The 13032-nt window shown below is 38.8% G+C and overlaps 1 protein-coding gene across 10 annotated transcripts in view; it reads left to right on the plus strand.

The window, feature by feature from the left end:
- The first annotated feature begins 627 nt into the window (after window positions 1-627).
- LOC149793319 (monocarboxylate transporter 14-like) overlaps window positions 628-13032 on the plus strand; it is a 47142-nt gene continuing 34737 nt past the window's right edge. For 6 of the 10 annotated variants that reach the window (XM_089967292.1, XM_089967296.1, XM_089967298.1 and 3 more), the window contains exon 1: window positions 628-837. The gene's annotated coding sequence lies outside the window, so the exon portion shown is untranslated. The remainder of the gene's footprint in view (window positions 838-13032) is intronic. The other 4 variants (XM_089967293.1, XM_089967291.1, XM_089967295.1 and 1 more) reach the window with 1 other exon arrangement.

The following is a 13032-nucleotide window of genomic DNA, read 5'->3' on the forward strand; positions in this document are numbered from 1 at the left end:
AATACCACCCACTTTAGTGTATCATGCATGACCATGACACTGCAGAGCTAAGCAGTAGGCTACTACCTCCTGCCACGTTAACTCGTCGCTAGGGGTTAATGTGTTAAATTTGGCTCTTTTTTTTTTTTTGGAGGGGGGCTGTTTACTCTTAGGAAAATGCGCCATACAATAACCAGGCCAATGATATCGTATATCAAAATCATTCCAACTTCCCTATACAATGGACAAGTTATGAAGAAAAGCTTCTCTAAGTTATCTTTTACATCCAGCTCCCCCCCCCCTCCTCCTCAGAGCGCTCGCCTTTACCGATCAACTGCGATTTCGTACGTCCACAATTCGAGAATCGGGCTGGGCGAATGAGGATATGTAAGAAAGCCTGCCGGTAGCTTCCGGTGCTACTTCTGAGGTTCTTCCTCCACCAGATATACTGGTAACCATGTATAGCCTATAATGTGCTGAAAAATAGCATTAAACCCACAAACCCATCTCTCTCTCTTTCTCTCTCTCTCTCTCTCACACACACACACACACACACACACTGATCGTTTAAAAATGACAGAGCTAATGGTGTCCTTATTATTTTGAAAACTATAGGCAGTCAGCTGATTCGGTCGCTGTACTCATTTGCTGTTTACTGTCAGCTTAATGGAAGGTAATGCTGTGTAGTGGAAGATAACTAGGTCTGTGCATTAGGTTGTCAGAATCAATTGAACTTGAACTTCTTTCGAAAGGACAACAAGGTGAAAAGACTGACTGAATCTCCGGGCTAAAGCAAGCCAAGTCTCACCAAGGTGAACAGTGAATATTATTCTGCTTCTGGACGGACAAGAACGAACGGTCTCTCTCTCTCTCTCTCTCTCTCTCTCTCTCTGCCTGCATAACAGTTCATTGCTTTCATTAACTGTTATTTTAAATAGCATTGTTGGAGATACTGTAAGCACGAAACTGCCTTTTCTTCCTGAAACGCATCTTAAGTCTTGTACGTTTGCTCCTTGTCTTAAGTAGCTCATACTCATGATTGCCACCAACACTATTTTGGTTTGAGAATTTTTATAGTGCGTCATGCATTGCATACATTCACAATTATGTGTGCAGTACTGACAGGAGAATTTTATTTCTTGAGAAACACAAACATTATATATATATATATATATATATATATATATATATATATATATATATATATATATATATATATATATATTCAATGTTTGCGCATGTTATCACAATAAACTGCCACTTCACAAGGATGTTTCTATACTTGTTTCTGATACATGACACGGCTCCCGGGGTACAGTGGCGTCACGCGGGGGTGCGGACCGCACTGGGTTACACCATCAGAGGGGGTGACACCGAAATTACTGTCTATAAAGTGTTTGAATTTTTGTGCAGGAAGGTGGTCTATTGGGGTGACGCCATGAGTTACCGCATTGGGTGACACCAACCCTAGTGACGTCACTGATGGTGTGTATAATGAAACTATTAGCGATAAGCAGAATAAATCACCACACGGCAATGCAAATTTCTATTCTTCGTCATAGGCATTCTTTGCGTCCATAATTTTACTTTAACATCATCCTTGGGATTAAGCCAATCAGAAACTGCTCATTGTCTCATCTGCAGAAGTTTATTGACTTAGTTTTTATCCCATTGGACATTTTATGATAAATAATAAGAGCCGAAAAACCGAAAATAGGGGTCCAGCCATTTTTGCTTAAAAGTATGGATATGCCAGTGTCCGCAGACTTGCATGTGGTTCATTTCCTTTGAATGTGGGCTCAGATGTAATCAGACTGAACCAACTCATGCGATATTTAACAAATTGCGAAATTTTCGTATATACAAATTGAAGAAAGCGTCAATAATAAACTTGTTAAAATTGTGTCAACGTGTACGACTCATTACGAGTTTATTGTCATGTGATCGATTTCAAGATGCTGCTGTTTCAGAGGATGAGACAGTCGTTTTATGATTTCGCTATGAATCTCATTGTTATTTTCTATATTAATTTTAGTCGATTTGTTACAAGTTCAGATGTCTCAACAAAGATAAATATTGTACACATCGTGGTATTGAGAAAATAATATTTCTCACCTTGCAGTCACATTTGTCAAAAGCCAGCTGTTGGCTACGTTAGAAGCCATATCGGTCGATCGCTTTAGCTTGACCCATTTACTGAGATAACGATACTCAACATGCAATGCCTAGCGCATCTTGGATACATTCCCGTGTAAGTACATCATGCATTGAAGAACTGCCAACAAATGCATGATCAGTCTGGGGATATCTGTTTACAAATCACGCCTTTGATTAACCATATATACTCACGCACAAATGTATATACACAAAGGTAAACGAGTTATATGTATGTCTTTGGGGGGGGGGGGAATCACAACAAAAAATATACCCAAGGGCCTATGACTGATAATTTCGAAATGACATCATCACTGACAGTAGCCAATCAAACATAGCTATTTGACTCATTCGATTAGGTGATTGACCCAATTTTTATCTTTTTGACTTTGGTCTTTGCAAGCAAAGAAAATCTTTCTAGCCTGATATTTTTGGTTTCAAACTAAATATTTATACCAAATAACACGTTGAAATGTATTAACTAGATTTTCCAAGTTCATTTTGAGAAATTCTGTGATGATGAAATAAGACACTTGTAAGGCAAGATGAATAATAAGAGTAAACCGCATGTTTTCCCCTACCGGAACCGGGCCTCGGGCCTGTTGTAGCGCGTTTGTGAAAATTAACAATTGGGAGAGGGGGATGGAAGGCTAAGATTTGTTCGTTTAAAATAATGAATAAAGTTAGTTTCATTTTTCAACATATCATACCATGGTGTCTGAGAGCCAGATTTTTTTAAAAATCACAGCACACACACACACACACACACACACACACACACCAGATGAAAATGGTTTGATCCATATATAGGGTCGGATCCACTGGTCTGAAGGATGGGGTGAGTTGGCGGAAATTTGACAGCAAAGGAGACAAGAATGGTGTGGGTGAATCGCTTCTAATAGTCGGCTTCAGACACAACTGAGGGTGGAAACGTTACTTATATTACAGTTAGGCATATATTTTAAAGCCTGTCGGACACTCTGTATAATATAATAGCTCTTTTTAGCCTAACTGCTCATGCACAGGAGGGGCCTTTGGGGTTGTCTGTCGTCTGTCCTCCATCATAACGTCCATCCGTTAGCACAAATTTCTTATTCGCTACTTCTCCTAAACGTCTTGGAGGCTTGCCACGAAACATTACATACCACCCACCCCCGCTCCTTAATGAAAACGACTAACTTTTAACATGGCCACATTGGTGGCTATCTTGAAAGTATTATATATACTCCTAATTAGATGACTTTCACCCACAGACTTGTTGTGATATCCAATTGGTCCTAAATGAAAATGGTGCCAGTTTTACTTTCAATATGGCTTCCACGACGGCTGTCTTGAAAATCTTGTTGTCACTATCCCGCCCCCGTACATGGAGGATCACTGTGGCATGGTAGTTTCATCAAAAGACTTGTAATAATAATGTCTACTTTGCCCTGAGTGAAAATAGCTCCATTTTGAAATTCATTGTGTCCAGCACAAAGGCTGATTTGAAAATCTTATTATTGCTGACGAATATCAGTGATGGTTCAACACTCAGGGGTTAAAATAAAGAAAGGGTATCCTCCCGAATTCCTGGAATTTATTTTCGGCCAGTAGTGATTAAGACCGTTCGAGTACATCGGTAGTTTCCGCCGATAAAATTGTACGGAAATTCCCGAGCAATCTTGCTAAGTATTCAATGCTGTTAACAGTATATTTTCGTTTTACATGAAAAAAATATTTTTTTTTAAAAATTTTTTTTGTTGTTGTACTCAACAGTTATGCTTGTCACATTATTATTTTTTTTATAAAATTAATATAATGATATTCAAGACGCTTTAATCACATGTTTAATTGTTATGGGGTTTTACGCCATATTTCAGCACACGATAGGCTATGCATGGCGGCCAGTATTAATAGTGGAAGAAGAACCCAGGAAAACCCCGGGAAGAACCACCGACCCACGAGAAGCTACTGGCGAGCTTTCTCACATACCCACGTTAGCCGAATCCTAGACTCGAACCAACGCAGACAGAGGTGAGATGACAGTGATCCGTAACGGAGAGCCCTTTAGACCACACGGCCACTCGGAATCACATGTTTGACACGTTTTACGTATACCAACGTAGTGGCTAAATGGGTTGTTATGAAGATATATTCGGTTCAAATCCGAAACTCGGGAAAGTGTTCGGATTAAAAAAGAAAAATATTTTTTACTGTTTTCTACCGTCTGCTGATCTGTCAAGGACATGCATTTCTTTGCAAGGATGGAAATTGTCATAGGATTTTCAGAAGACCAGTTGTTTTCTGTTTGAACTTTATGTAATTTCTCAAGCCCACTCAATATTGTCTCATTTGTTGAATCATTGTGCTTCATGTTTATTGACCCTCTCTGATAAATCTCTTGTCCGGGTATAGCGAGTAAATTGTAGGCTTTAGTGTCAACACTTCCTGGTTTTATCAACAAGCTCTGTAATATTAGCAGTGTATTTTACAGGGTGTCAACTATAGTGTAAGTCTAATGAACTCTAGTTATACTTCAACTTCAACAACAATTAACATACACATAGTAGATTCATCTACTTAATGGTACTGTTAGTTTGGATGTGGACTTTTTTAATTCTTCGGGTCACTGACTGTGTCGCTCTAGTTGTGCGATATATCGTGCTGTGAGTGTGGATCTTCTCCTGTATCGCCGAATGGATCATGCACTAGGTTGCCGACTTTATTGTGTTTTGAATCCTTGACCCTGTTGTATAATTCGTGAATTGGTCGTGTTGGTGTTCTTGTTGTAGGGTTTAACGCCATGTTTCAGCACACGATAGGCGATACATGGCGGCCAGTATTAATGGTGGAGGAAGAATCCGGGAAAACCCCTGAAAGAACGACCGACGCACGAGAAGCTACTAAATTGGTCGTGTCTGAGTGGTGACTCCTTCAGGATTGCTAAACCTGAACAGAGACTAAAAATAAAAGAATATGGATCTTAGTACTAATCCGTATTCTTAGTAAATAATGTTTAGCACAATCTATGTGCTTTCCTAACGTGCCCTGAATAACCATGTTTCTGGTCTACGAAAGTCCTATTCCTTCCTCTTTTAAGATCTGTAATTCGGCATTATCCTACTCGGCGATCTTCGACCAACTGTGGTTGCTTCGGCTGGGTGGCTTGCACTACTCCACTCGGTGGTTATACGTTATTTTTATTTCTTGCTTATTTAATACTACATCACTCCACGCCACACCATCTCAACCACAGATGGCCCGTATACCGAACATGCTAGGTCTAAGGCAAAAGATGGCGTTGCAAAGCCCGCATATATTTAAAATCAAAACATCCACATTTATGAAGCGAGTATTGAGTATACGAGTGGATTTCTTATTACAATAACATGACGAACCAAAACGCAGTTTAAAATGACTTTACACTGCAACTAGATAATAAAACACGCACACGAACGCACGCACACAAACACAGAGAAGAAAACTCTGTCGAAGCAAACTACTTCCGAGGTGACGATCTAGGGTCCATTAAAACGCTACTGTCATCACAACTTAATTTCTTCAACAATCCTGTTGGAACGTTTGTTTGTGATTTTACCCAAATTTTCAAAGAATTCATAAAAAGTAACTTGTTTATTTATATTTTTCGGCTAACTTTAACGCAAAAGTAACTTTAATGTCCATTCAAAACGAGGCTAACCTCAAGTTCAAACATCTTATGCAGGAAGTGACGTTGTTTAGTAAACTAATCTGGAGGACAGTTTGCCGTCGAATCCTAAAATCCAGTAAGGACCACAACATTCCGAGTGCACACATACAACCTTATGAAGCTGACCTTTAACGGCTCTAGTAATTAGGTCCTCATCTCATATCAGTAATAAGTGTTATGTCACAAGGGGGCGTCTTTCCGACACATAAAACCGGATGAATGAAGAAGGTAGCATGTCATAGTTTATATAAATAACTACGATTAAAGTGTCAGAAGCCGGTTGCTTATGCCATTAATAGATTAGGTTGATGTTGATGTTGATGTTGTGGGGTTGAACGCCATTTTTGAGCACACGATAGGCAATACATGGCGGCCAGTATTATTGGTGGAGGAAGAACCCGGGAAAACCCCGGGAAGAACCACCGACCCACGAGAAGCTACTGGCAAGCTTTCTCACATATCCACATTGGCCGAATCCTAGACTCGAACCCACGCAGACAGAGGTGAGATGGCAGTGATCCGTAACGGAGAGCGCTTTAGACCACTCGGCCACTCGGGGCCCCAATAGATTAGGTAATTCGATAACAAAGAATATGAAAGACAATTTATTTTATATTCTACATGTTTATTCGTTCATCTATATGTTAGACCGTTTTATGTTTTAAGTTAAATTTATTCCATTTGCCAAATATCGGGCAAACATTGTGATGTTTTTGCCAGAGATGTTCATGATTGATTAAAAAATACAGTAATAGTTGCAAATTTTGTATTGAATTGACAAAGAGAATTTGATGAAATGTGAATTGCATATACAAAAGAATGTGGTATTGATGTCGAAAAGTAAGACAGAATAATCTGGAAGAAAGGTTGTATATTTTCACGCATTTATTAACAAATATAGAGTTTTGAAAAGAATGCACTACTTGGTTGTATAATGTGATTTTTACATGCTCTTTTTAGGGGCCCCGAGTGGCCGAGTGGTCTAAAGCGCTCACCGTTCCGGATCACTGCCACCTCACCTCTGTCTGCGTGGGTTCGAGTCCAAGGCTCGGCTAGCGTAGGTACGTGGGAAAGCCTGCCAGTAGCTTCTCGTGGGTCGGTGGTTCTTCCCTGGGTTTTCCAGGGTTCTTCCTCCACCAGTTATACTGGCCGCCACGTATAGCCTATCTTGTGCTGAAAAATGGCGTTAAACCCTAGAACAACAACAACAACATGCTCTTTTTCGTCCCTTTACGTGACAATTGCGACAACTCATGTTCATTAAGTTCTTCGACTGGTCTATTAGTTTACCTATTTATTGTATGTAAACATTTAACACTTTCAGTCCGTAATTCAAATACCCCTCTGTTAGCGGCGTAGACAAGTTGCCAGAATATTGTCTTCCGCAAATATTATTAGGCTAGATGTCTTGTTGGTCGCCTTACAAATTTTCGTATGTAATTGCTGGAAAAACTGACATTTTGCGCCGGATACGACAGATAATGTCATAACAGAGATTACCGAAGGTAGGTGAAATACCCTCAGGTTATGGGAATCGTAGCAGTTTGTTTTGTATCTACGAGGATTTTGTTCACCTGGGCGAGCCTACAGAAGCATAACTGATTACGTTTTGAAAACAAATACCTGCATTTTTGTTGACATCGCGAGCTAGCCACATGATATATCTGACGTCATTAACGCTATCGCAAGCAAATGTCAAGACGAAAACTTGGTCGTGATCTTGCAGTGAACAGTATTTGAGATCACTTATAATTACGTCGCTCGCGAAGTTGGCTGAGAGAAAACAATTCAGAACAAGATATCAAACCTAAGACATTTTGTATCAGCAACAACAAAACAATAATTTATTATTATTGTACAACTTTGACTGAAGACGAATAATTGATGCATAATTAAACGCAGATGCCTTCCTGGAATTTGTTTCCAGCAAACTAATATTGAGAAGACGTCATCAACATGATATGTGTTATAGATCAGTTAACGATTCGTACAGAGTTGTCAAAAACGATCCAAAGATGGTTTACCAGATGTCACCAGAAAATCCGGAGTTTTTATGCAACATTGCCAATCATTTAGAAGATAGCGGACATATGTTAGGAGAAGAATACAACAAACTTGACCACAAGAAATCAGTTTTCAACTTTAACATAACCAGATTTTATAGTCGTATGTCTGACTGCACGATAACCCTGATTACCGCTTATCGTGATATGTTGACCTGATTACTGACACGTAGTTTTGATGATCTGATATGCTGTTAAACGCAGATTTGGTGGTGGCAGTCTTCAAATATATGTATGCAGAGGCATTCATAGCCGCCTACGAAACCCCTTGTGTTTTAATTTTCACCAGAACCCAACTTTCGTGACTTAAAAATAAAAAGAAATAAAAAGACGATGACTGAAATACTCATACTAATTTATGAGATAGATCATTAATATCACCTAGAAAGAAGCTTTTGTACTGTTACGGTAAAATAACTATCGAGTTAAAGCGAGTTCTTATTTTTCTGTTGGAAGAATACGAGACACTTTGTGGATGTGCGTTGTTTGAGCGCCATTGTCGTGTTTTGGTTCTGATAATCTTTGCATACATTTTCTCATATCGGGAAACCGTTTTCGGACTAAGAACGGTTATGATATTGTCTATTACGCGTAGTTCCTCAACAAGGTTACCAATGCAGTAAGTGGATCAGCGCAAACACGCTATGATCTGATTACAAAGTTTCATGCAAATGATGTAACTTTAGATTTTTTTAAAACTAGCATGCATTGCAATTACACAATCTGAAATAATCAGCATAAAGGGATTCAACATGACACCAGTAGGATCGACCTCATTTTGTGAATACAAATTGAACTGTTGCCAGACCAAAAATAACCGTTTGAAACAATGGCACTTTTGTTATAATACTCCTGAAAACAAAATAAGTGTTTCGTGCTATTTTGGCTGCTGATTTTCGCTAATGTGATTAAAATCTGTGATATCTTCAATCATATACGAAATGATTAGACAATCGACTCCTCCTCCTTTGGCCGTGATTGATCTAACTGCGGTTGTTCCTCTGCAACTTTATCCATTAGTTTTTTTTGTTGTAAAGCTGTTGAACGTTTATATAAAGCGATAGACTTGTATCTCGCATCATACGTATCTGTATTCAAAGTTCTACCTGCTGTTATTTTGTAAGCTCTCTTGCTCTAGCAAAGTATCCAGTTTGCATTTTTTTAGTTTTCAATTGTTTTAGCTTCTAAATCTGTAATGGCATATCGGAACAGTCAGCAAATTCAGCTGCTGATAAAACATATTTGCGACATATTTTCGTATTTTTACACGTCTAACTATAAGGTTAAACCCCTTTGCTAGCTTTTCCATTTCTATTTTATTTTTATCAGGATAAGCAGTGGGCTTGTAGTTTCACGCAAATACTGCTCATGTGTCGTCATATCAAACAGGCGGTTGTTAATATGACTGTCCATATCACCATTTGGGACCGGTGCGTCATTAAGGTATCCATCAAGCATTTTATCAAGCTTATCGCTAAAAAAAAAAGCAAAAACTTAATCTTGTCTTTGACTGTCAAGGTCAAGCCAAGAGCAGCTGCAAGTGTATTTAAAGGATAGATATAAGTTATGATAGTAGGCTACAGCGGTTCTTTTGTTTTTACATTGTCTGGTATTTCATCTGCCTGGGCTTCTTCTGGTTGCGACTGCTCTGGTTGCGACTGCTCTGGTTGCGATTGCTCTGGTTGCGATTGCTGCACTAGTTGATCATCTTTTTTTTCAGGAAGAACCATTACTTGCAATATCGTGTCTACGCCATCAAGATGCAAGCCAGACACTTTATAAAAAGAAGTTGATTTGATTTTATCTTTTGACCCCATTGTCTTTGAAATCTTTTTTCTTAACATGATAGTTCTTACATATGTAGGCAGCACTGTAATTTATGGATAATTCGGCTTAAATTTGCTTCGTTTGGTTTGGTTGAACTTAAGATTTGCGTCGACATTAGACGGAATCATATAATCGATAATACTCTTTACCACCACCTCTGCATGTTTTTATAGAGCGTGTCTGAGCCCTTCTTGTTGCACAAATTTGTGACGACTTCATACTTGTCAATTTCTGATTTTAGCTCTTCTGCTTGCATACTTGCAATTGAATAATAATTATTTTGAGGTTGATCTAGTGAAGCACTAGCCCAATTAGCCTTAACATCCAATCAGAACTTTTTTATTGGAACAAAGGGTTCACATTATGCTTTCCCCAATACGTGTTTTGGCGGATCGTCATGTTTTTCATCAAAGATCATATTGTAATGACAGTCGAGATTTTTTCCCCACTCTGACAATCTCAGATATATACATGAATATTAAGCCGACAGAAGTTATTTTAGCGCGTACTTTATGCTTCAGGAAGCTATGCACAAAACCAAGATGTTGATACATTTCTTGTATCGCTTGGAATGCCAGAAGCCTCTAGATCAATATCTAGTGACACGGAAAAGGTAAGAAGCGGCAGACGACTGAGTTGCAGGAAACGCTTTGTCTGAACAGTCTACAAAGAAATGTCGTATAAGGAAGTTGAAACACAAGGTAAAACCGTTGCACTGGCCCCATTTAACGGCTGCCCAATGTCGATTATGTTGACATGAAAATAGTTATCATCTAGCGTTGACAATCTCATGTTGATTGACAATACTAGAACATGACATGATGTAAAACAAAAACCAGCAGGAAAAGGTGTGTACTTGATTAGTCTTCAGTGCAACTAAAACCTGGGGCTTCTTGTCCAGCTTTTTTGGTTACTATATGGATAGAAAAAGGAGAGAGCGAGGATTCCAATATTCTGGAAAAACGCGCATCTAAGCAATTTGGACATCGAATAAGGACTCAAAAACATAAAGTCATTTCGCGGTATTTTTTTCCAAAGGATATGCTGCCTAAAAATAAGAATGAGGAATGCTTCGATTTAAACATTGAAAATTATTTTTTGACGTTCTGGAACACTGGAATTGTCAGCAAGCCAGGTAGCGATGCTGTAGAATTCTTTGTCTTCCTTGGCCTGCGACTATGCGATGCTTTCAAAAATATATTCTTGGTGCAAAGCGTGGTTACGTTTATAATTCAATGGAATCAACATATGGTCTTTACTGTATTTGTTTTATCCGATCACAATATAAAGGAAAACTCACTTTAGACATCTTACTAAACTTTGACACTTACCCAATTCTAAACAATCGCAAGCTGGTTTCGAAACACGTTTTGTTTAAACGTCAAGTATAATGACAGCTTCGTTGTGTTTATTATGTAGATTGATTACCGAACAAATACAGTCCCAAACAAAAACGACGGACGTCCTGTAATAAAGTCGCTGTGCGGTTTGCTGCACACACAACAAATCTAGGTTTGTTTAGGCTATCTCAGACGATTGCATAGAAACCTGTAACAAAGAGGCATTTGTTGTCTTACATACATACTTTGTTGGAACTTGAGCCAAAATAGCTGTTATGTTTGCTAAATATATATGCATACTTGTTCTGACGATAGCTGGCTATTGCACTGATTGCAAACGTTGTAAAATTAATGGTGACACCTGTGACCTCACAAGCTGATTGGACAGCTTCCAAAGCCAAAATTAGGCTGGGCTTTGCAACGACACAATTACACAGATGCTGATAATCCTTAGCATAAGTAACGTAATGCAAATGTTCAAGCGCTGTCAAAAATCTTAATATCAAGTAGATGCTACATCTACATTTGCTACACAGACTTTCCAGAGGAAAACCCGCCTGAAGCAGATTATGTTAGATGAGTTATCAGCGCTTAAAAGTCAAAGTGGTTAGAGAATGTCCAGAAAGAGCTTCTATCAGAGGTTGTATGGGCTGCAAGTACAAGCTTGGTGTTTTAGTCACAACCGCTGGTTTCTCTGCCTCACCGTCTGTTGACCACAGCAAACTGGATGAAGAATTAAATGTCAGCAAGAATATTTCCCGAAGATAGTTGTCGCCAAAGATGTTGATGGCATCTGGTCTGCTGATCTCAAAGACATGAACGAATATTCCAGAAATAATGGCGGCCTCAAATACTTGTTGAATATGAGCAATGTGTTTGGCACGTACGCATGGAGCTTGCTGCTAAAAAAAAAACAAAATGGGAATGGCTATCAGTTACGTCTTTGCATCGTTGCCATGCCAATAGCAAAGCTTTGGGTTGATCCTAGCAGAGGATTGTTCAATATCTAATTTTAAAACTGACCTGAAGAAAGCAAAATTCATAAATATTCTGCCTTCATTGAAGGTAAAGCCGTTGTCGTAAAATATTCAGTCACACGCTAACAAATTAGATGTGGAAGTACTTTACAAAATTCAGCTGAGTAAGTATCTAGACGTGTTGAAATTTCTAGTGAACAAGTACAAAGATATCAAACACGGAGGTATTGGAATTACTCCAGCGCAGGCTAACCACAAGAAAAATCGTAATAGCCTTTCAAACAAGTTATTCTTCAGAGAAAAGGTTCAAAGTGGGCGACAGTGTCAGAATTTATATCGTTTCTTGGATCAACCAGCATACTGTCCTATCGATGGCTGGAACAAGAGGTTAAACATATGAATGATTATATAGTATGAACGTATTCTCGAGGTTCATTCAACGCAAGCAGGTTTTCGTTGGTTATGACCAAACAAATTTGTATTGCAAAACGTTGACAAGTTACTAGCGTTTGGCAGCGTAGTGAGGGTGACAGAGCATAAAATTATGTATTGACTTAGCGTTTTTATACAAAGATAACTTGCACGGAATCTGAAGCACATTTTATCAGTAAGCCTTGAAACATGTTAAAACGTAGACATTCAAGGGGTTTTCCGAATTCCGTTGTAAATGATGTAGATATATTTTACGGGTTCTGGTTGGAAAGAGCTTTACATTTCAAGATGCATCGTAAGCACATCCACTTATAATCTATTTCCTGGGCAATCTATTTTAGAACTGCCAGCCAGATATACAAAGAGTCAAAACGGTGCTAATATCATAAAGAACCAAAAGGGTTTTATTTAGCCGGTGTTGTCTGCGCAGTTTCCCGCGTTAAACTGGTAACCGAATAACCCAACACGCAGCATTACATGGCCAGTTGGATTCTACTATCACCAGTTTTCCTGTTCAGATTAATGACATGCCAAGGTTTGAAAAACTAAATGAGTTTTCAATTTATGCTTTT

The sequence above is a fragment of the Sinohyriopsis cumingii genome, chromosome 8, assembly GCF_028554795.1.
Source record: "Sinohyriopsis cumingii isolate HCF-2022 chromosome 8, ASM2855479v2, whole genome shotgun sequence".
Classification (NCBI taxonomy): domain Eukaryota; kingdom Metazoa; phylum Mollusca; class Bivalvia; order Unionida; family Unionidae; genus Sinohyriopsis; species Sinohyriopsis cumingii.